This window comes from Dreissena polymorpha, chromosome 7 (genome assembly GCF_020536995.1).
Source record: "Dreissena polymorpha isolate Duluth1 chromosome 7, UMN_Dpol_1.0, whole genome shotgun sequence".
NCBI classification, from domain to species: Eukaryota; Metazoa; Mollusca; class Bivalvia; order Myida; family Dreissenidae; genus Dreissena; species Dreissena polymorpha.
Genome location: NC_068361.1, coordinates 25,149,019 through 25,173,455, shown reverse-complemented (window position 1 = coordinate 25,173,455; position 24,437 = coordinate 25,149,019). Strand labels below are relative to the sequence as shown.

The 24,437-nt window shown below is 34.6% G+C and overlaps 1 protein-coding gene across 3 annotated transcripts in view; it reads right to left on the bottom strand.

Moving 5' to 3' along the window:
* The window catches only part of LOC127837448 (uncharacterized), a 169,251-nt gene that overhangs the window by 71,456 nt on the left and 73,358 nt on the right, over positions 1–24,437 (bottom strand). The window contains exon 1 of one of the 3 annotated variants that reach the window (XM_052364572.1): positions 8,790–8,833. The exons of the other annotated variants lie outside the window; for them this stretch is intronic. The gene's annotated coding sequence lies outside the window, so the exon portion shown is untranslated. Of the gene's footprint in view, positions 1–8,789; positions 8,834–24,437 lie in introns of those variants that run through there. 3 annotated transcript variants of the gene reach the window in all.

Genomic DNA, 24,437 nt, shown 5'->3' with positions numbered 1-24,437 from the left:
CACCTGGGGACTATTCAGTCCAACCCTCATCATCCCACCTCCCATGTGACAGTGGTAATCCCTGTAACAAACAAGAAAACTGCCCTTTGCAGCCACTTCAAGTTGCCTGGACTACCATCCCAACATTAACAGGTACATCACAAATTAAAAGTAAAATTTCATTTAAACCTGCACAACCATGTTATGTAGATATCATTCAACATGATTGCTTTGCTATTCAAATAGATGCATACATGTTCTTTTAATCAAGTTAATAAATTTATAAAATCTGCAAAGCAAACATGAGTAGTTCTATATTTCAATAAATTCAATCAATTCGGATGCTGAAGAGTTTAGATCAAAGGAATGCAATGATTTGATTAATATTTGGAAAAGGTCTAAATGTTGGTGGTAACTCAAGCAAAACCGAATGGTGTTTAATTGCACCTAACAATGAGTGTTTTCTCCAAATATATCATATACAAATATGTACCAGACATTAATTACTAATACATTTTGGCTTCATTTATTAAAAGCTTGCAAAGTAACTCTTAAAAAATACCTATGTACAAAAAAGGATTACAGTTGCTGCATGACAACATTTCAAAATCAGTAGCTTGCTTTGAGCTTCCAAATTCAGCTATTAAGAGCTGTTTAAATAGAAAACAAACCAATTAAACATTAATTCACGCCTTGTAAACTACTCTTTTATAAGAAAACATGATTTAGGAGTATCACAGTGAAGACTAACAGATCACTTTACCACTCAAAAGCCAAACAAACAAGTCCCCTGCTGTCTGTAAACAAACTCTGGGCTCAGCTGGTCAAATGTACTAGCCCAAAGCGGCAGGTCTATTGTCCAACCAGAAGGCATACCATCAAACACAGAACAAATGGTGAAGCCTCTGACAAGAAACCTCAACATCAACATTGGAGACCAAATACATGAAATGTGTGTAACTGTGAGAAATTGGCCTAAACAAGGTTTGCTAAAGAAGGGATTCAGTTGTTGTTTTAAAGACACATAGCCGGTTTACAAAAAAAAAGAAAATTAGCAAAAATCTAACAAATATGGAATATTCCTTAAACATTGGTTTCTGAAAAATTAATTTCTGTGTTGTTTTGTTATATCTTAAGGTATGGCCGGGTCAACCCAAAATATGAAAATCATTACTTTGGCCTAAAATGACAGCAAACTGAGACACCTCTCCAGCATAGATTACAATGATGAGCACTTAAAACATTATGCCCCATCACAATCACAATACCTGGCCTCCTGCATTAAAAATGACCACCATCTGTTTTAATTTTTCGATTGTAAAACTTTATTTAAGGACAAATGCTTCAAGCTTTTCTCTCTGGTTGCCATGGAACCAAAATGTAGAAGCATCTGTTACCCAAGAAGGTTGTGGTTGGCTAAAGTGACATGGCTCGAAACAAGCGTAGAGGATATACTCTCAGTGTTACGTTGCTTTTAGTTTGTTAATACTGTCAGTTCTCTGTAGAAATAGCAACACACACCAAACCATTGCCAAGTGAAATATACCATTGAAAAAATGCAGAAATGAGCAGCTGCTGAACAAATTAAAAAAATGCCTTTTTTATTGACAGGATTCTACAAACCTTAAGACAATATTTTACAAGTTGATTTTTTTTTTAAATAAGCACTTTAAAGCCAATTAAAAGATTCCATAGTTTCACCAAGGGTGGTCATCCAAGCTTTTAGGGATCAAACTGTCTTATAGATGACAAACACTTAAGATATTGGGGTAAAACACGCATTAATTTAGAAAATTGGAACTTAGTTACTGAGAAAATTGATCAACATCTGTGCAAGAGATTATCATGAAATGAATGCATTAAAATTAGCCAATGTGGTGAGTAGATTACATTCAGTCTTTGTAATGAGTGTGTGACACAAATTGTTTGTTATAGGGTTAGCCTCACCTATAACACCTCTCCTCACAAGATATTTTTGAGAATAATTATTATATGCTGTCAAGCATTTTTAAGAAAAATATTAACAGATAATTTTTAACTTCAAATTTAAGTTCCCTGATTTGTTTTGCCCATTTTTGTTAACTTTTTCTCCTCATCCTTTTTTATCTTGACTTGGTAAATCAATGTTTTAAAATTAATTTTTAATAAAAGACAATTCACACTTGATTGCCACCAAGAATCTGTATCAAATTCACAAAATGCTACATGCATACTATGGTAAACCGCTTATTTTCCACAATAATGGTAATTCAATAACTCTACCTGTACCAAGTGGATGCATATAACTGTTATCCCCATTGTCATCAATTTGCAGCTCCATAAAAAAACTATTTTGCCATTAGCAGCTTCCTTGGTTATTGTTTGGGCACCTTATTGTTTCCAATGCAGTCCCATTATCAAAGGATTCTGAAGATTTCATATAAATGACAAGGGTATTAATCTTTATAGAGCCACAACAATGACATCCCATAATGAAATGAAATATGGACATTTTACGATGACAAAGGAAAGTGAAAAGCAGCAATTTGGTACCGATGTCTCTGACTTCCAATACATTTCTTCGTGACACCTCTTTCCGATAATAAATAATTTTTAATGGTTGCCTCATTTCAAGGATGACACCAAAACTACATCCTCTTTAATGGGATTGATAAACTGTAATATCTATTGTGACTTTTTATAGTCAACATCTACTTCGGCACGACAGGCCAAACAGTGCTTTTGGACAGTCCCTTGAACATCAAGAGAAATCACAATAGATTAATAGATGGGCTTTGAAAGAAAACCCATCACACAATATAATGTGTTGGGGATTCCTTTTTATTTTAGTTTAAATCTAAATATTAATGAAAGAGTATCCATTTTCATACATAAATAAAGAGATGAAAGGGAATTGTTCGCAGACTGACAAATGTTATTTCTTTCTTTCCAGGTTTTGTAACAGAATCCCAAAAGTACATAACTATTGTTTATAGACTGATAGACTTAAAACTCGAAGGTCATATAATTATACCAGTGCTTCAGCTAGGATTTGAAAAGGGCAGGGGGGGCTTTTCTGTCAAAAGGGCACTTTGGACGCGCAGTATTTTGTCAAAAGGGCACTTTTGAGCGCGCTGGCGTTTCTGGAATGCTTCCTCTGGCATGTTAATTTATATGTTATTAATAATTGTTAGAATATATTATTCCCATTATTATTAAACAATTCAAATATAATGCCTACAATGAGGAATAAATTAATTACAATGTACAGTCAATCTTGTATTAAGAGACCACTCAAGGGAGTAATCAAAAGTGGTCTCTTAATAAAACGGTCTTTGAATACAAAAGGCCATTCTGGAAGAATGCTTACCCTCAATTTTAATCTATATGAAGGATTATCTCTTTTATCCACAATGATTTTAACTTTTATAATAAAATGAATATAAACACAATACATAAACAATATTTTACTTATAATGTGTTTTATTTTTCACTTATTATAAATTATCATTTATTATAAATCAATTGTGTGTACATATTTATTTGCAAAAACAACATAGACAAGGAAATATTTTTCCTAAGAACAAAGAATTTTGCTAAAAATGTGTAACAGTCTACATATACATGTGTACAGCTAAAACTAGAAATAAATGTCAGAAGCAAAAAGCTATGATATATTATCACATGTATTTCTCTTTCCGTTTCTATATTGCGCGTTTTTTTTCACCTGACACATTATTTTCCACGTCTTCAAGCACCTCGGCTTTACGCTTAAGAATGTTCTGAATTTGGGTTTTTCCGACTCCAATCTCGTCTGCGATTTTACGTGCACTTATACTCTTTGACAATTCCAAAACCCGAATTTTCTCGTTCAACGTTAACACTTTTTGTTTTGACATTTTAATTTCTGCATGTACGCTTAAGGAAATCTAACTCGATTATGATACATAATGAGCTGAAAAAATTAAAACACGTCAATTGAAAACAAACAATCAGACCTGGTTGGAAAATTTATTAAGTAAATAACAATGTGATTGGCTTACAAATATCTACTAATTAGCATTATTACAAATTGGTAATGTACGGATTTCGACAGATGTTGCCGATTAATAGTTTATTTTCCGCACTTCTCAGGAAATGTTTGTCGCGTACAGTGCATTGTTTCTGCACCTGTTATCTATACTCGAGAAAAATCGGCATTGTCTCTTAACGATCCACATAGTAAACTATTTAAGCTGTAGACTGTGCGCAATACGTTCCTCTATTATTCAACTCAATAAATTAATACGCAGTCTACAACAATACCGGTCAGAACCGGTCAACGAGACAAAGCATAATCATAATGGTTGTGAAAACAAAGCAGAGGTGTAACAGTACATCTTATCGGCTTAGATAAACAATTAACACGGATTTGTCCCTGAAAGATCGATAGATTAACCACTTTTACCACCTAGTGGTCGCTTAATACAAGATTCGGACATCAAAATACACACAAATCAGCGGTAGCTGGTCGCGTAAGACAAAAGTCGCTTAATACAATATCATTATATAGCGAAAAAGCTCCGTGGGATTTCAAAATGGTCGCATAAGACAAAGGTCGCTTAATACAAGTGGTCGCATCCACAAGATTGACTGTATTGTAATAAGAGATATTAAATTATCATATATAAAAAAATTATTTATTTTTTTATGTCCCCCACTATAGTAGTTGAGGACATATTGTTTTTGCCCTGTCTGTTGGTTGGTCTGTTGGTCTGTTGGTTGGTTGGTTGGTTTGCGCCAACTTTAACATTTGCAATAACTTTTGCAATATTGAAGATAGCAACTTGATATTTGGCATGCATATGTATCTCATGGAGCTGCACATTTTGAGTGGTGAAAGGTCAAGGTCATCCTTCAAGGTCAAAGATCAAATATATGGGTCAAAATCGCTCATTTAATGTACACTTTTGCAGTATTTCAATATTCAAGATAGCAACTTGATATTTGGCATGCATGTGTATCTCATGGAGCTGCACATTTTGAGTGGTGAAAGGTCAAGGTCATCCTTCAAGGTCAGATGTCAAATATATGTGGCCAAAATCGCTCATTTTATGAGTACTTTTGCAATTTTGAAGATAGCAACTTGATATTTGGCATGCATGTGTATCTCATGGAGCTGCACATTTTGAGTGGTGAAAGGTCAAGGTCATCCTTCAAGGTCAAATATATGTGGCCCAAATCGCTTATTTTATGAATACTTTTGCAATATTGAAGATAGCAACTTGATATTTGGCATGCATGTGTATCTCATGGAGCTGCACATTTTGAGTGGTGAAAGGTCAAGGTCATCCTTCAAGGTCAAATATATGGGTCAAAATTGCTCATGTAATGTCACTTCTGCAATATTGAAGCTAGCAATTTTATATTTGAAATGCATGTGTATCTCATGGAGCTGCACATTTTGAGTGGTAAAGGGTCAAGGTCATCCTTCAAGGTCAAACATCATATAGGGGTCAAGGTCATCATTCAAGGTCAAACATCATATAGGGGGACATTGTGTTTCACAAACACATCTTGTTTTTTTTTTTTTTTTTTAAGGGCAGAGGGGGGGGGGGCCCTAGGAAGGGCAGGGCGGAGGTTCGGGAGGACAGGGCGCCCTTCAATTTAGGCCTAGCTGGAGTACTGTTATACTATTAATACCCTTCTGTTTGTTGGAATCATGAAAGAAACATAAAAGTTATTTTGATCTCTTCAGTTGTTTTCATTACAATTTCTAACAACAGAAAGTTTAATCTACTGACGCCTATATGATACATTGTGTTGTTGTTTGTTCAGTTATAAAATTGCACATCATCAAATATGATATATCATCAAATATAAATCATTTTGCAGTATCATGTTGTATCTTTTACGCCTTCAAATACATATTGTCAGTGCTGCCTCAGGGATCTTTAAGCAAATAAAAATGACCACTTTAACCCTTAACCACTTAGATGCGTATTTTGACACATTTGTAGTCCCTTAGAAAGTTACATTTAATTAAATACCTTTCTTACTAAATTCAAGTTTTAAAGGCTTCATTTCCATCCTTTAGAAACTGATGAGCAGCAAACAGCATAAAACCTGAACAGATGGCGAGGTACTCGCAGGCTGTTCTGGTTTTATGCTGGTTGCAAAAGCCATTTTCACTTTGCTTTTATGGGGGAAAGGGTTAAAATCAGAACTTCCTAAACTAAAACTTAAAACAACTGCTGAGAGTGAAACTGTTGTATTTGCTCTTTATTTCTTTACACTATTAGTCTAACTTAGCCTAACCCTCCCCCCTACAAAATAATCTGTACACCAAGTGGTCCATTCAAATGCTTTTGAAAAATCTACCTGATGGACAAAGTTTATAGAACATCAATCTTACCCAATTAAACAGCCACCTGCCTGCCTATTGTCCATACATTTATTTCAAATTTATCAAATGACCACCTTTAATTTAATTTTTTTTCACTGGGATCAGAGCCATCTGCTGTCAAATTTATATTCAGGTTTAAGTGATTTTTACACCAATACTATACGAATAATTGAACATTAAATTAATAGTAAACACAGGCTCATTATAGTAAATGTTCTTCACATTAAAAGTTGACCCAAAATGAATTGTTCATTCAAGAGAATGGCAGAAAGAAAAAGAAAGAAAAAAAAAGAAAGAAAAAGACACACAGAATCAAATTGATTTCTTGTATAGAGTTACTCCAAGCGAAACACATTCAGAAGTAAATGGATAAAAAAGGCTTAGGGTATAAAGCAATTGTCATTTAAAGCAATGTATACTCAATGCCTCCAGCTAAAGAGCAAAATGATCATAAATATAAGTGAGTCTCTTGTTGCTAAAAAGGAAAATGAAAAATAAAAACATATGCTGAAATGGAGAGTTCTGATTGGATACGATTATATCTAGTGCAACAGGTTGTTGATTGGAGCATAAATGGAGGGCAATTAATTGGCAAGGACCAACAGTTGTCAAAATGACAGCATCTCATGAAAGCCAGTTTCAAAATTTCAAATTCAAAGGCAGGTGATGACAAAAAATCACAACAGCTATCTGCCAAATGAATGTAACACTGTAGGAGATTTTAAAACATACCTAAGGCAGGTTGGAGCAATTATGTAAAAGAATGTTTCTTGTTCACAGAACACCGTTATGAAGACCATACATAATGATTTTGGCTTTACAATTATATGTTAGTATAAAACACTTGTCTAATGAAGATAACACATGATGATATTAAAAGTATCAATAAATATTGGTTTTTTAAACATCAAATAAAACTTAAAAAAAAGATACTGCATCAACTTTGCATCGTTTTAAAACATATAACCCAAGTAACAAGTTATAGAAAGTAATTTTTAATAAAAACATATGACACGTTATATGTTTTAAATTGATACCATTTGTATACAAAAAGTGATTTGTGCTCATTAAAATTAACCAAAATGGCCACTCAGCTGGAAGCTTTAAATCTGTATCTTTCTCTTTGAAAATTCATCTATCTCTTAAAAAAGTGATTTTTTAGCAAGGAAGAACATTGATCAAAAATCTTACAATTTACATTTGAGGCCCCAAAACAAAAAAAAGCAATCAAATAAGTCAATACTGTCAATTCTTATCTCAGTCACTTTGTTCAAAAGATAAAACAGGCCAGGCAAATTCAGGGGGACATTTTAGAGGGTAGCTGGGCTGTCAAATTTGTCACCAACCCACCCTAGCCCCAGGACTCCTACTCCTGCTGTATAAGGCACCATTCTCCTATTGACTGTGACTCTTGGTGCAAGGCCAATGTAAGGTGGGTGGAGAATGTCACACTTCCACTGCAATATTGCCCTCAGCTGCCAATACTCTCCCTGGGGTCATAGAACTTCAGTGCTCTCTCCATATTGGGCAATTTTACATCCAGATTGATACCAGCAGACAGGTGTGCCTTCTCCCATCCCATCATTAGCATACCCTGGGTTATAATGTCAATATAATAATGTACCCACTTTGGAGAAGAATCTGATAATGATGAATTCATAATGTATGCTACAAGTGAATTACCATGTGTTCTGTGAATGTGTTGATAATGAATTGATAAGGCTATAGTATATCACTATGTTCTCAAATCCGTACTTCAATTATTGGTCTGTAGTATGCAATTTTGTTTTCAGTTTTACACATTTCAAGTGGCCCTTTAAAAATATTGCAAAAGTGTACCACATTAACAAACTCAATCATGAAAAATGGTAACACTTTGGTGGAATCCATATTGTGATTATAGCTCAAACAAAGCAATATTTTGTCCATTTCTTCGAGATTTTTTTTATAGAACTATTAGACTGACAGCCAAAAGCAATTTTGAGGAATATTTAAGATGTGTCTTTCACTTGATTAACAATCAGTTATCTGTAGGGAAAAAACACTGAAAGTTTGAAAATGCTGCAAATGCGTATTAAAAATTGTATGCATGTTGAGAAAACTTTTTAACTCATGAATAACATATTTTCCCATGAACAGCCAAAAAGAAAAACAAATATTTTAATAATATATTCTTCTTTTGTAGAATGTGTGTGCTTATGTACAATAAAGCAACATGACATGACATATGTTATCAGTTTCAAAATGATTTCATGGCTTATTTAATCCCATTATGTAACAAGACGTGACCAATAAATACCATTAATTTCAAATATGACAAATTTCAACTCCATTAATATGTATTTATGTGACACGAGTTTAAACCCTTAACAATATTTCACAATGAAATTGCAACAAATGTCAAGGTCGATGTGAGCCAAAGAAAAATTGTTATGCCAAGGATTACCTGATCCAAGGACTTGCTAAGCCGAGTTTTGATTGATCCAACTGAAAAGTGTGATGCAGGTGACAATAATTGTAATGACATCTTTAAAATTAATTGCACAATATCAGTGTACTTATGCCTTTGAAGTAAAAGAAAATGTTGGGCAATAACCACATACTTGCGATGCTTTATCTGTTTATGTTTAAGAGTGCATTGAACAAGTATTTGAAGCTATATTTAATGGCAATTCATAGCCTTTTCTTGCTTACAAATTTAAGTCTTCAAGAGTTAACGTTAAATTCTTCACACAATTTTGTGTTTAAAAATATTCAAAATAGCTTCAGTGTTGTTGTTAAAAATTTTTTTTTTTCTGTTAGTCATTGTTTGAATGCAGTATTTTTTATAAAATATTGCATGATAAAATACATTAGTATATGAGTCAATGCGACAAATGCAATACAATGCCTGAAATTGCCCAGACAGTATTAAGGTCACCAGCATGCAGGTCTAGATTTGGTTCCAAACATTGGCCTTGCCATAAAAATAACTGTTCGAGTACAAACAAAAATTGCTGATATCAAATGATATCAAAAGCTGCCAAACATATCATTTAATAAAAGCATTTTTGTTTGTCCTCAAGCAGTTATTATGTCACTTTTTTCTTCCAAAAATATTGTTTAAATAAACTAACCAGCAAATATGTTTAGAAAGTCTCAATACTGCACAAAATGCAAATGAGACAGCCTGAAGACAGCTACACTGATTGATGAACTCATGGTTCCCAATGGCGATCAACAATGGCTACAGTAAAAAAATGTTGGCGACTAATTGCCTCAAATGGCGATTTTTTCAAAACAACTTTTTAAATTTGGCAAAATTAAGTGGCGACAAGTTTTTAAAGCCCAGAGGGAACACAGTGCACTGGTACAAGTGTAAAAATATCACATCAGGTTGTGCATGCCAATATTGTATTCACTTGATCACAACAACATGCCAATAAGTTTCCTACACCAAAGTTGTTTACTTAACATTTACCATTGAACACCAATGGTGTAAAGGCAATGAAGCCTTGCCACTGTTTTAACGCCATAACCCACAAACCAAGTACTAACAGTTAATTACCACCCAGTTCAAAACAAGATTATTGCCAAGCAATATATGTCCCCTACCGGCTCCACCATTGTCAGAAATATATTTTTTTTGTTGCCATAGCAATCAGAATTTTTGATGTAGGAACAAAATGAAAAGACATGCATAATTTCCTTATTGCCATCTATCCATGTTTCAAGTTTCATGAAAAAATATTTAGAACTTTTAAAGTTATCGCAGCATCCAGAAAAGTGTGACAGATAGACTGACAGACACACAGAGCGCAAACCATAAGTCCCCTCATGTGAAACCGGTAGGGGACAATAAGGGGGTTTAAATGTGAAAGTTTTGTATTTGGTATGGATACATTATGAAGATAGAACATTTTCAACCACAACCCTCATAATTATTAGAGAAGACTGAAGCCCAGGTTCCTGGTACATGAACACACCCAGGGTGTTGAGCTAGCTCATCAGCAAAGGGTGTGTTCTAGGTGGCTTCTGACACACCAAGTGATCACATATGTCCTAGTGTGTTCCCACCTGGGCATATAATAAATGCCTTAAGCATTCTTAGGTTAAAGAAACAAGACAGATTTTTGATGATTTTCTGGATGTTCTCTGTCAAATTAGTCATGAAATTAAAATCTTTATTGTTTTGCTAATATGTTGATGAAGGTCATCAAAGTTTAATTATAAATCCCAACATAAGCTTACTGGTAAGTTATTTCTAAACCCCAACTAGAGCTTTGTCACAGACGTGACGAATACCCCCACATGCCGCATTGACACAGAATATTTTGCATGTTGTCTTCACAAAAAATAGCAGACACCATGCTCAATGTTGAAAACGCACTAAGTGACCCAGTGACCTAGTTTGTTACCCGGCATGGCCCATGTTCGAACTTGACCTACACATCATCTAGATACAACTTCTGACGAAGTGTGGTGAAAATCGGATGAATATTACTTGAATTAGAGAGCAGACACCATGCCGAATGTTTGAAACGCACTAAGTGACCGTGGACCTAGTTTTTAAATGCCATGACCCATGTTTGAACTTGGCCTTGACATCATCTAGATATGTTTGAACTTGGCCTAGACATCATCTAGATACAACTGCGACCAAATTTGGTGAAGATCGGATAAAAACTAATTGAATTAGAGAGCTGACACCATGATGAATGTGTAAAACGCACTAAGGTATCCTGTGACCTAATTTTTGGCCCAGCATGGCCCATGTTTGAACTTGGCCTAGAGGTCATCTAGATACAACTTCTGACCAAGTTTGGTCAAGCTCAGATGAAAACTACTTGAATTAGAGAGCGGACACCATGCTCAATGTTTAAAATGCGCTAAGTGACCCCGTGACCTAGTTTTTGATACGGCATGACCAATATTCAGACTTGATCTAGATATCATCAAGATACAACATCTGACCATTAGTTTGGTGAAGATCGGATGAAAACAACTTGAATTAGAGAGCGGACACTTACTACGGACAGACAGAAAAGCTCACTCCTATATACCCCCCTAAACTTTGTGGGGGTATAAAAATAATCTTAAGTGAAATACTAAGTTCAATATAAACTGAACTTCTCTAGTGACAAACAATTTCAAGAATGTCCTAAATATAATCTTCTGTCTGAGGTTAAAGAAAGGATTGTTGAATGCACCCCTGGATTTCTTTTTCCTTTTTCATTATTGTTATCAAATATGCATGTACATTGTATTATATATAACTTTATTACAGTTTCTAAAGCGTTCTCAAAAATGTAAGAAAACACATTAAAAAAGAATATTTTTCACAATTCAAGATATCATATTCTTGGCTGTTCATGTATATCATAGCCTTAAGGGAAAACATTATCTGGGGAACTAATTGACACCCAGATTGATATGGGTTTTATTATGGACACAAATCAAGTGTGATCCTTGATAACATTGAGTGGCTAGGGGCCATTATATTTTCATTTAATTATTTTTATCAACATTTATTATTCCCTTTAGTGGTCAACAGAAGTTCATGTAAGCTATGTTTGTACCTGTTACTTCAACAATTAATGTCTGAAAATAATTCTTTGCCATGTACTTTGTGGACCTCATTATCAATTAATGAATTTCGCTTGGAATCTTTAACCCTTTCCCACTTAGAAGCAAAGTAAAAACGGCTATGTGCAAACAGCATAAAAACCAAAACAGCCATGCGAGTAACTTGCAGTCTGTACAGGTTTTAATTGCTGTTTGCTGCTCATCAGTATTTAAGGCTTTGAAATGAAGCCTTTTAAAAATTATGTCTACTCGATCATAAGTTAAGGTATAAATATAAAAAAAAATATAGAATGTTTGCATCATACTAAATAAATCAGGTCAAAACTACAAGAACATTGAACAATCTGCATCAATAGAATACCAGCCCACCAAATTAATTGTTAACAAGAAACCGTCGGAGACGGGTGATGCTCCAAAAAGGTTTTTTTGTCACAATATTGCACTATATATTCAGATAAAAGGAAACTTATTTAGGGCACAGTAGTTGGGGGTGATAAGAATTTTTTTATATAAAATTTCAAAGGGCCATAACTCTGTAAAAAATCATCCGACCAGAACCCGCTGATAATATGCACATCTCCTCTTGGTAGTGAAGCTTTCCATAAAGTTTCATTGAATTTCGGTCATTAGTTGCTGAGAAAAAGCCCGGACAAGAATTGCACTATATGTACAGTTTATAGAAAATTTCAAAGGGCCATAACTCTGTGAAAAATCATCCAACCAGAACCCGCTGATACTATGCACATCTCCTCTTGGTAGTGAAGCTTCCCATAAAGTTTCATTGAATTCCGGTCATTAGTTGCTGAGAAAAAGCCCGGACAAGAATTGCACTATATGTACAGTTTATACAAAATTTCAAAGGGCCATTTTCAAAGGGCCATAACTCTGTGAAAAATCATCCGACCAGAACCCACTGATAATATGCACATCTCCTCTTGGTAGTGAAGCTTCCCATAAAGTTTCATTGAATTCCGGTCATAAGTTGCTGAGAAATAGCCCGGACAAGAAATGCAATATATGTACAGTTTATAGAAAATTTCAAAGGGCCATAACTCTGTGAAAAATCATCCGACCAGAACCTGCTGATAATATGCACATGCTGAGAAATAGCCCGGACAAAAATTGTGCACGGACGGACGGACAGACGGACGAAGCGGCGACTATATGACTATAAGCATAAAAATACTTTAAATTATACTTTAAATTAATTTAATAATACAGATAATTGTGCAGTTTAAAACATTATAACCTTGCAATAATCCAACAAAATCATACAATATATTGATAATTTTATAACTAGTAATAATCCAACAAACTTCTACAATATATTTATGCAGAATAATCTAAATTTGTGGATATATAAGTTTGATTAATGAAAAAACTTTTAATTATTCATTGAACATATCAATTAATTCGCCAGTCAAATCAGATGGGGTTGAAATGTCCACCTGGTAAAATTGGTCCTCATGTCTAAGTCATGGTGCAAAAGGTGTTGAGGTTTACAGCAAGCTCACACCAAACAGGACCCTGTAGTGTCAAACAAGCCACATTAACATCTGCGCCTCTCACAGTAGACCCGCTAGCACACGCCGGACCTTAATGAAAGTCTGCATTTCACCTGACAGCATCACTAGCTTTCAACGATTTTTACACCTCACTACATTCTAAAATGACATCCAGCGTAATAATTGAGCAATTATCAGACAGGGGACACTTCTGCGGACCCATAGACCCCTAAAATGCAGTCCCTATTCCCTTACAGCTGTCCCCTTAGTGCACAGTCTGTCCCCCACTGGGCTAATCATGCATTCCACATGTTGCAAGTGTAAAACCCTCGCCCTAAGAACCCTTAATGCATCCCCACTCATTAACTTTGTGACCTCTTATTTATCCTTGTTTTTGTTAACATTGCAACCTGGTTGTAATACATCATTATTTTCATCACAGGGCATTACAGTGTAAACATGCCCACTGCGGGAATCCAGCAATACAAGAACCCTGGGTAAACATTTCATTGTATTGTCATTTAGTCAAAGTTGCAACTTGTTGCAGTGCAATGAATTCATGGCAGCAGCTGAAGAGGTGTTAAATTAACAAACAGCATGTAATAAATTTGAGCCGTGCTTTGTGGAAGGGGTTTAATGCATGTGCATAAAGTATTGTCCCAGATTAGCCTGTACAGTCCACACAGACTAATCAGGGACAACACTTTCCGCTTTTATGATATTTTTCATTTCAAGAAAGTCTCTTCTTAGTGAAAATCAAGTGTAGGAACCGCGGAATGTGTCATCCCTGATTAGCCTGTGCAGATTGCACATGCATTAAACCCCTTTTTCACAGCACAGCACATTTGTATTTCCTAAGTGTGGAACAAAAATAACTTCATCTACATGAAATACATTAAGGGGCCAAAAATTCAACTTGTCCGCTCGTATTCACCAGTGAAATTTTGAAAGGACAAGTGAATTTCTAATTTCTTGTTTTGACAGGACTAGTGACAAACAAGAGATGTGTTTATCAGAAACACAATGCACCCTATTGCGCCGCTTTGAAATAAAATTTCAATATATCATTTGGCAGGTTTATAAATTATCTCCCTTTTAAAGCTTATTACTTACCCTGGATTGTATTTTTTTACTTTTGACCTTGACCTTTCACCACACAAAATGTGCAGCTTCATGAGATATACATGCATGCCAAATATCAAGTTGCTATCTTCTATATTGAAAACGTTTTGGCCAATGTTAAAGTTTTTGGACGGACACACAGACAGACAGACAAACGGACTGACAGTTCAACTGCTATATGCCACCCTACCAGGGGCATACAAATCTGATGTTAAAATGTGTATTTTCTATTTTCATGTATTTCTAGTCAAGACTCTTTACCACTGAATTAAATACCTGTTTCGGCGTAAGCTGTATTAAGCCAGCTTTTCACATTACCTGACCTTTGTAAGTGTCCAATAAAATTCAAATAAAATTTCCCCCGGCTAGGTACGAATGAATACACTTCATTTATTCCATTGGCTGATTTGAGTATACCACCAGAACATTGGAAACATATCTGCGTCTTTGTTACACTGTTTTACTGCAGGAAACAATTTTATTTCTCATGAAAAGGCTTAATAGATAGAACAGTTTTACACTCAATTCTCGACATCAATACAGTTTGTGTGTGCACCTTTTATTTTCAGAGTATTACCAGCGCAACGCGTTTATATTTAAAGGCTATGTTCTCATATTTAGTACTTACTTCCATATTCTTGTCAACATGTTAACAAGTAGAAGTATAAAGAGCAGTGGAAGCGAAGCCTCACTTTAATACATTGCATTTCAACCCGCGAGGTATCGGGTCAATTCGCGGCCAGTGTATGAATGTCAGAGTTTATATACAGGTCATCACCAGAGTTCGGGGCCAGTAAAATAATAGTTATATAATAAATACGCTATTCGTGAACTAGGTGACCTGGAATTTTCTTTAGACCAGAAATATGTAGATTCTTAATGTGTTTTCAACAATACAATGATAAATATTATTTTTGATTAATTTAACAATAATTATCCCACCATATTGACTAATGTATTAAGCATGAGCGCGATTATTCTCGATACTGTTAATACTCGAATCAAATAGCAATGCCCGGCAAACCACTAAAACAGGTTTGTTCGAAGAACGCGCCTATAAATACGGATACTTCTCGTGTGGCCGGTTGACTCGTATGTTTTAATTTCACTTCCATTCTTCTTTTGGTTTTCTGTTTTGTATCTATAGGTTTATGACCAGCAATATGTAATAATGTAAATTAAGCCGCGAAAACTCCGCGTAACATGCCGTACTGCGTGTGATACAGCTAAGAACTGCACAGAAAAAAGACATTCGCTATCCTTGATCTCATTCATTGAACTATCAACGCTGTATATCTTTTTTTAGGATATTTCTTGTCTAAAATATATCCACTTTGAAAGTAGAACTCAAATGCTCTGATCATGAAGTTGTTATGGTAAATTTCATACAGCAGGTATGCATTGTTATGGAAGACTTTGTTCCAAGAAAATTTTGGTTTTTAGGTTTAAACTTTGTATGTGGATTATGACAGTCAGGCTGTATCCATCGTAAGCACTGATTTTTCAGTTCAGAGCATTCAGTGATTATTTTTGCCCAAAATTACCGCCAATATTAGGCTGCTTCCCAATTGCAAAAAATGATGTTTTTTCCCAAAAATCTGACCAAAATTTCCCAAAAAATGACCTAATTTTCCCAATAAAGCCAATAAGATTACAATGTCATTTAGCTTTAATTTCGTAAAACGAGTGCCGATGGAGCTTGTCGAGTCTTCGCCGAATGACATCTGACTTACGAATGTTCGCGAATGTAGCCGAATACGATTTTACGTTGCTATCCAAACATCTCTCTCTATATTGCGGAGGATACCGACGATAATCGATGTATCCCAATTGTTAACGCCTGTTTATACACACATCCAAGATGGCGGCAAGCAGACGAGAAGGTTGCGATGAGCAGCGAAAATGATAAATAACACTCAAATTAACAGCGGATATCACATGGTTATTAGGAGATAATTTAATGCAATTAAAGCAAAATACTACGTTTGAGATGAACAACAACAAATATTTATTAGAAACCTTCACAGTGAATGTGCGTCACGGAAATCTGTGTTGAGAAATTGGAGTTAGTTTACTCACAAAGTTAAAGCATTTTAAGATGAAAATCGTTCGAAAATGGAAAGAGACAAACATGATTTGATTTATATGTTAGTGGATCTGTGTATAATCAGATTCATATGCATATTCTGCTTTATTATGTTTGTGACGCTGTATAGTTTGGTGAAATAGCATTGCCATTGAACTGAGGATGTCAATTGTGCAAGATATTAAAAGGTAAACAAATGAAATGTATTATTTTAGCTCCATTTAATACAACATTAACACAGCAAGAACACTAAAGCGTGTTTGTTAATATTTGTTAATGTTTTCACCAAATCATATTTACTTTAAAAAACATGCTGAATTAAATTCATACTCTTAAAAAGATTATGATTAAATCATAATGGTATATTAAAGAATCTATAGATTATTACAAGTTTAATATGCATGTGGAAGGATATTAACTAAACGTTGTGAGAAGACATGAAAGCAACACTTTATAATATAACGAGAGCGCCGATGGCGCTGAAAGCATAGTTGCAAGATACAGGGAAGATGCTGCTGAAGTAAATGTTTAGGTCAAAATATACTAAATAGTTTCCTTATATGTTTCGATGTAAAAGCGACAACTTTGAGCGAAAATAAATACAACATTTTGCACAAAGAGACCCCCATAACCATACCTTTTCTTGACGGGCATTCTTAGCTGAATCGATTTAAGCAATAAAAAAGATTTGTCATGTTCAAACCAAAAACAAATTCGACTCAAATCAAAATCGACTGTTTTTGCGCCTTTTTCGGCCGTTTTCTAGTGGATTGTAACCTTTTGCAGTGCCATTTTTTACTTTAATCTCCAACTTTATCCTATTTCAGGGATTAAGTAGTGAACACCTATGCTTCCCCTATCAATATCTCCAAACGATAAAACCAGAACAAAGTGTACAACATGCCTTCGAGGAAAATATGATGATTTGTTTAGAAAGTGCAGCCCTTCATGACTCGATTATTTAGTATATTGTAGCCTTAACGATTGCTGACATCACGAGTCGCCCCCCTTGTTAACAAAATGCTCTATTTTTAGAAACGGGAATTCCAAATAGTGACGAATGTGAATGGTTACAAAATGACATAACTATGAAAATAAATACGTAGAATTACATTATTTCACGCATACCATTATGCAACCATCCGTTTTCTTTTCCGACTTGATACATTTACAGCTTTCCATTTAATATTTTACAGACACAGCACTCGTCCAGAATTCACGCGAATCCATTAAATCCGATGCCACATTTAAACCGTTAACTCTACTCGTAACGTAAATTTCTGGCTCAAAGTAAAACATTTTAACTTCAATTAACACATCTCTTACTTTTAAACTCTACTTCATCAAATCCATAGAAAGGCACGTCAGAATCCATGTCATAAATCAGAAAACATTCATCGTACTCCGCCATTTTTTACACATTTTCAAAGAATAAAAGTGCTTTATGCCCCACTTCCTGCTGAGAATATGTTTTAATTTCTATTTATAATTAACCGATGAAATGTTCCATATACTTTAACCAGGGCCTTATTAATTCAGTTATGTAAACATTTGACCTCTCACAGAACAGTAAACGAAGGAAATAGAAATTGGGATCCCATATAGATCTAAATTAGGTGTGAGGTCACTATCAACAAGAACAGAATTGTTTTACGAACGAAATTTGTTCTAGGTTATAAGAAGATTTTTTGACATAAAACGGTCTTAGAAAAATTCACTAAAAACGGTGTCAGTAATATTCTTGGAAGAAAACGTTAGAAAAACGTTTCCCCCCAAAAAATTGTAAGAATTACCATATGCTAAATTAAATAGATATTTCGTCTGATTTTTGATCAGGTAAGGCTTCAGAAAGGTTAACCGACCGATGTGGATTTTCAAAATGTGGTATATACCTTAAGCATAGGTGCAAGCACCTATGCTAAAAATGCTGTCAAACATGAACTTAGCAATTTTTATTCTGTTCTTATAGTCATATTTATAATGTTTCCCAATTTCATGGTTTATCGCACTATTTTTCCCAATTTCATGGTTAATCGCGCTTATTTTCCCAATCTAAATGGCACAGGCTGTAACAAAAAAAAAATCACTGGCATTGTCAAACTACAAAGTAGAGTTTTAAAACAGTCTGACTTTTATCAGCAAAATATCAAAATTGAAAAGAACACAAGATTCAGCAAAATATTTGTCTATATATATTTTTTTTCTTAGCATAAAATTATTTCAATGCTCAAAATGGTGATTACACAGGCATTAACCAACATCTCAATTGTTTGTTTAGCTGTAATGCATAATCAGAGCAAACATTTCATCAGTGATAAAGAAAACTTTAGAAGTCATATCAGCCACTTGCAATCTTTATTTCATAGGTATTTGAAGGATAAGTGTACTTTTTTCAGGAAAAGTGAAAATTGAAAAGCTCTCATCCTGCAGGACAAGTGCAGTCTTAATATATATTTGTCCCTTGACATGGTCATAAAAGCTCTTCAAAAGTGTCATAGCTTCCTGACATTTAACTTTCTGTCAGACTATGAAAATATTAAATTGGTTATTACACTGAGTATTGAAATATTTGACTAGTTATTACACTGACTATGAAAATATTAGACTGGTTATTACACTGAGAATGAAAATATTCGACTGGTTATTACACTGACTATGAAAATATAAGACTGGTTATAACACTGAGTATTGAAATATTTGACTGGTTATAACACTGAGTACTGAAATATTTGACTGGTTATTACACTGAGTATGAAAATATTTGATTGTTTATTACACTATGATGATACCAGCATGATGCTACAAAACCAGACCAGCATAAGTCAACACATCTAAAATCTCTTTTTCACATCTAGTTTCAAATTCAACATTAAAGATGAAATAAATTTCATTGACAAGGGTTGATGAGGCAATGTGAAAGACTTCAAAGAAAACTGACAAAATGGTAAAAGGCAGCAAAACCTTGCCAACCAGCTGTGGAACTAAATAATAATATTGCAATCATTCCACAAGACAAATCTCAGTACAATCCCTACCAATTAACATCCCAATGGGAACAAAACAAGGAGCAATTAACTCATTCTGATTGACAACAGGAAGGCACACAGGGGTCTGGCCCTAAAGATGCACAAACATGAAAATGTTCTATCTCAAATGGAAATGTTAAGCAGGTACAACAGTATGAAGCTTAACCATAAATGATTTAATTAAAATTTCACTGTAAAATCGACCTAATTCAGAGGAGCAGGTGTCTGCATTGATGTTGGATGATGTAGAGTCTAACCAGCAAAATTCATGAGGTTTTAACAGAAATCAAATGTTACAGAGGGCATATGTTTGAATTTTCCTTAACATCCATTATATCATAATTAAAATATTGATACCCAGATTTGGACTAAATTAAAATTATCCTTACATTTAAACAGCTTCTGTTAATTGTCCAAACTTTAATTAAGCTTTGGTCAGAAACACAGATCTCTATGGCACAATAAATAACAAGGGACAAAATTGTCACAAAACCAGGTTTTCATTGTGAAAAAAAATCTGATAAAGGGAGACAACTCAAACTGAACTTTTGAAATGAACAAACAAAATTAACCCCCTTTGTAAGTTTGTTTTAAAATAAATCTATTTTTAGTCGTGGCGACCTTGACATTGGAGATATTGACGTGATTCTTTCGTGCGACACACCGTCCCATGATGGTGAACAAATGTGCCAAATGATTTTAAAATCTCATAATGAATGACATAGTTATAGCCCAGACAAGCTCATTTATGGCTATTTTTTACCTTTGAACTCAAAGTGTGACCTTGACCTTGGAGATATTGACGTAATTTTTTCGCGCGACACACCGTCTAATGATGGTTAACAAATATGCCAAATGATTTTAAAATCTCACAATGAACGACAAAGTTATGGCCCGGACAAGCTTGTTCCGCCAGCCCGCCAGCCCGCCAGCCAGCCAGCCAGCCAGCCAGCCAGCCCGCCCGCATTCGCCAATCTAATAACCAGTTTTTTCCTTCGGAAAACCTGGTTAAAAAGCTACACAAATTTACTCAGATTTTTTAAAATTAAATATACTTATGCATCAAATTGAAATTATTATGCCTGATATATTTTAATCGCAGTAATTTTCCCCAAAAGCAATGCATTTGGAACATTTTAATATAAGCAATCACTCACACACAAATGTTTGCAAATAAAAAGCATCCACTCTACCTGAAGTGCACACATATTTACATGACAATTGTTGTCTCTAGCATTCTAATTATATTCTTTGAACTTCAAAAGGTGCAAAAAAGTACCGAAGCTACACTGCACCAATTTCTTCAAGTTATCTGGATTGTCAGGATAGTGGGTGGGGCAATGAAGTATCAGATATCTATTTTTCCCCATTTGTTATTCTAAGTAAAGGACACAACATTGATGTGCACTGATTTATACTTCAACTAAAAGGGTAAATTTTTGGACACTTTAATCAGTGTTAAACATTTTGCAGAAAATGAGTTCACCACTATAATCTTATAAATAAAAGGCTATGTGTCAACATCACAATTAAATGGTATGTAATCTGAATTTTTGAAGGTTTCACTTACTATAAGAGTCTAAATGCTAGATAATCATAGTAAAAACAGTTCCAAACTATGGCTTTAATGTAATTACATAAACTGTGGTTTTAATGTAATTGCAAACTTGTGGGTGATAAACAACAAAGAGCCAGTGTGGTTAGATGCACGGGCAAGATATAGTGTCAACCATTTTAATTAAGAATGGGTAAGAAAATATATTGTACATATGCATCACAGGAAGATATGAGCCATGCTCTGTGAAAAATGTTGTCCCTGATAAGCCTGTGCAGACTTCACAGGCTAATCTGGGACGACACTTTACACACATGCATTAAGCCCCTTTTCACAGAGTGCGGCCCATATATAAATTGTACTCCACATTCACATCTATTTTAAAGACTTGGAGAACCAAGTTCAGATGTGTCCCAGTCTAACACGTCTAATAGACCCAATGGTAACACAGTCATAATAAGACTCATCTCGAAGATTGAGTTTATTAAACTCACATAATGACTATGAAAAGTAAATGTTTGAAGACTGAATAAGATTTGTAAAGTCTGCAGTCATTCTTGGTCTGATAACCAAGAAATACAAGAAATACCCAAAGAACAAGAAATGTGTTTGTCGAAAACACTATGTCCCCTTCTGCACCGCTTTGAATTTATTATTTTATTTTATTTTTTACCTTTGACCTTGAAGGATCTAGGACCTATCCTAGAGCCGATCAAAATGAGATAATCGGATTATGCAGAACAAAGGGGCAATTAAACACTGGAATGCAAAGGCTTACACGATTTTAAGATTGGTGCAAATAATCAAATGAAAAATATTGCATTTAATTTAATTAAATACTTTTTTTAATGTGTCAATGTGTTAGTTTTCCTAGACAAATACCTAAAAATGCATGTGTTTCAAACATTTTTCTGTAATAACATTAGCGTAACATCTCCCCTGGCAGAAAAACTTTATTTTATAAAACCAAGGTCATGTCATGACGGCCTTAGAATTTAGAAAGAAATTTATCCGTTGAATAATCGGTACTCTCTTATATATGTTACCGGTTGTTTGCAGCAGTGTAATGGCGGACGCGGAGAGTATTCAGGGGAGATAATTGGGTAATGACTGAATTCTGGAACGGTCTATTCAATGAAGTGTTTGTATTGACCAATAAATCCTTTTCAACTACATACTGTCCAATACGAAAAGTCAACTTTATAACACTTTATTATGATTTCTTACAAACTTGAGCTGGAAATAATACTGCAAACAGTGCACAATACTGGAATGCCAGCCAACAATTGTTTTACATTGCTGATTGATTTCTACGATACAACCCAGCACATCATAATCATGGAATACTAAAACCTTTGGCCAACATCTTAGACATAGCTATTTTGCATGTTCTTATTGGACCTCTTACATTTTTTATTAGTCTGTCAAATACCTCAGATTGGAAAACACTATTTGTTGGCCCTGTTTCCAGTCAGTTGTCAATCTGGAAAATAATCCCTTAAAATCCATTTACTTCAGAAGACCCCTTTGTACCTGACAATGGACCCTTTCATGTCCCACAGCCCTAAGACCTTGGTGTAACCAGATCAAAAGGATGGCCCCTAAAGTGATGATCAGCCTAATAAGATAATAATCATGAATAATTAGGAATTTACAGGAAGAGCCTGGCTATAAACTGGACCTGAAATTGACCTGAAGTGACTTAAACATTAAGCCATTTGTCATATTTCTTTGATATTTTGTTATGGGCCGTCATGAAATTTTGATACTTGTTTGTTAATGTTTAGAAGCCATTGATGCAAGTATCAGGGTAATGCCCTGATATTTAGTTAAAGGCCATCATTAAATTTTGATTCATGTTTGTTAAATTTAACAACTAATTGATTTATGCATCTGTGTCATGTTGCACGAAGGTAAGGATTGTTTTGAAATGTCTGTGCTTCTGGCTTAGAGTCATTATTAACAATATCAGGAACTAAAATGGTTGTTATTGAACTAGTACTGTCATGAATAAGATATTTTGGATCGTCAGCCAGTAAGTGCTATTTAGGAACTGAATTGTGAGTTATGTGAAAATATGAAATGGAATTCCCCTCTGATGCCTTCCCCTGCAAATGATTCACTGACTATCAATGGACATCATGAACAGTCCAAAAACAGTTACTGTCCATGAACTAAAAACCTTGGGATACCAAGTTAAGACAAGAGCACCGCATAACAGGTGCCAACGCTCGGCTGCGAAAGCTTGTCAGAATTTTTTTATTTAAAAATATTTTTTTTTAGAGGTCACAGTGACCGCGACCTTTGACCTTGTGACCCAAAACTGGGTGATCAAGGTGCATCTTCGTATGAAGTTTTAAAGTTGTAGGTGGAAGCACTTTGATTTTAGAGCCAATGTTAAGGTTTTAGCACGATGCCTACGGCGGACGACGAGCTGGCTATGACAATACCTCGGGTTTTCTCCGAAAACAGCTGAGCTAAAAATGATTTAAGAACTCCAGTTCATGAACCCCACGGAACAGGGATTGGATAAGACTTGGTAAAAGGAAGCAGGATAAAGGGTTTGAATATCTTACATTAATTTATTTACAGTGTTAACAGTCTACTTTTCAGGGACTTCAATTTATCTAGTGAAACACATACTTTCTTATGGGATCCTGGATATTCAAGTAGACATATAAGGTCACAAAACGGGGGTATACATTGCAACATTGTCAAACCAGGGGTTTCTTAATCAGTATTTAAAGGCAAGAATCAGAATATATTTAACTGTTGCATTCCCATTTTCTAAATTTTTCAAATGTTTTAAGTTTAACAATCTCTTGAAAATTCTACCATCTGCTTAATACTTTATATAATTATTCACCAATAACCCATTTAAAAAGTTTCAATATAAACATCAAGGCAATAATCAAATTCACTTACTGTTAAGTTGTCATTATTTTATTTTTTGTTAAATGACTACAGGTCAAAGTTTGGACATTTAACACAATTTATTTTTACAAAGTGAGAGATGAAGGCATCAAGCTGAAAATCTATTGTTTCTTACACAATTGATAGCCCAACCCCCAAATTCTTTTTTCATGGACGTGTTGCCATTATTGTCAAGCAGACTATGGCCTCTAACCTTTGTTGAATAACTTTTCACCTAAATTAGAATTTAATCACTTAACTTTCAGGAAAAAACTGTCATCTGTCACAAAATTTAAGTGTCATGTGACCTTAAAATATGTAA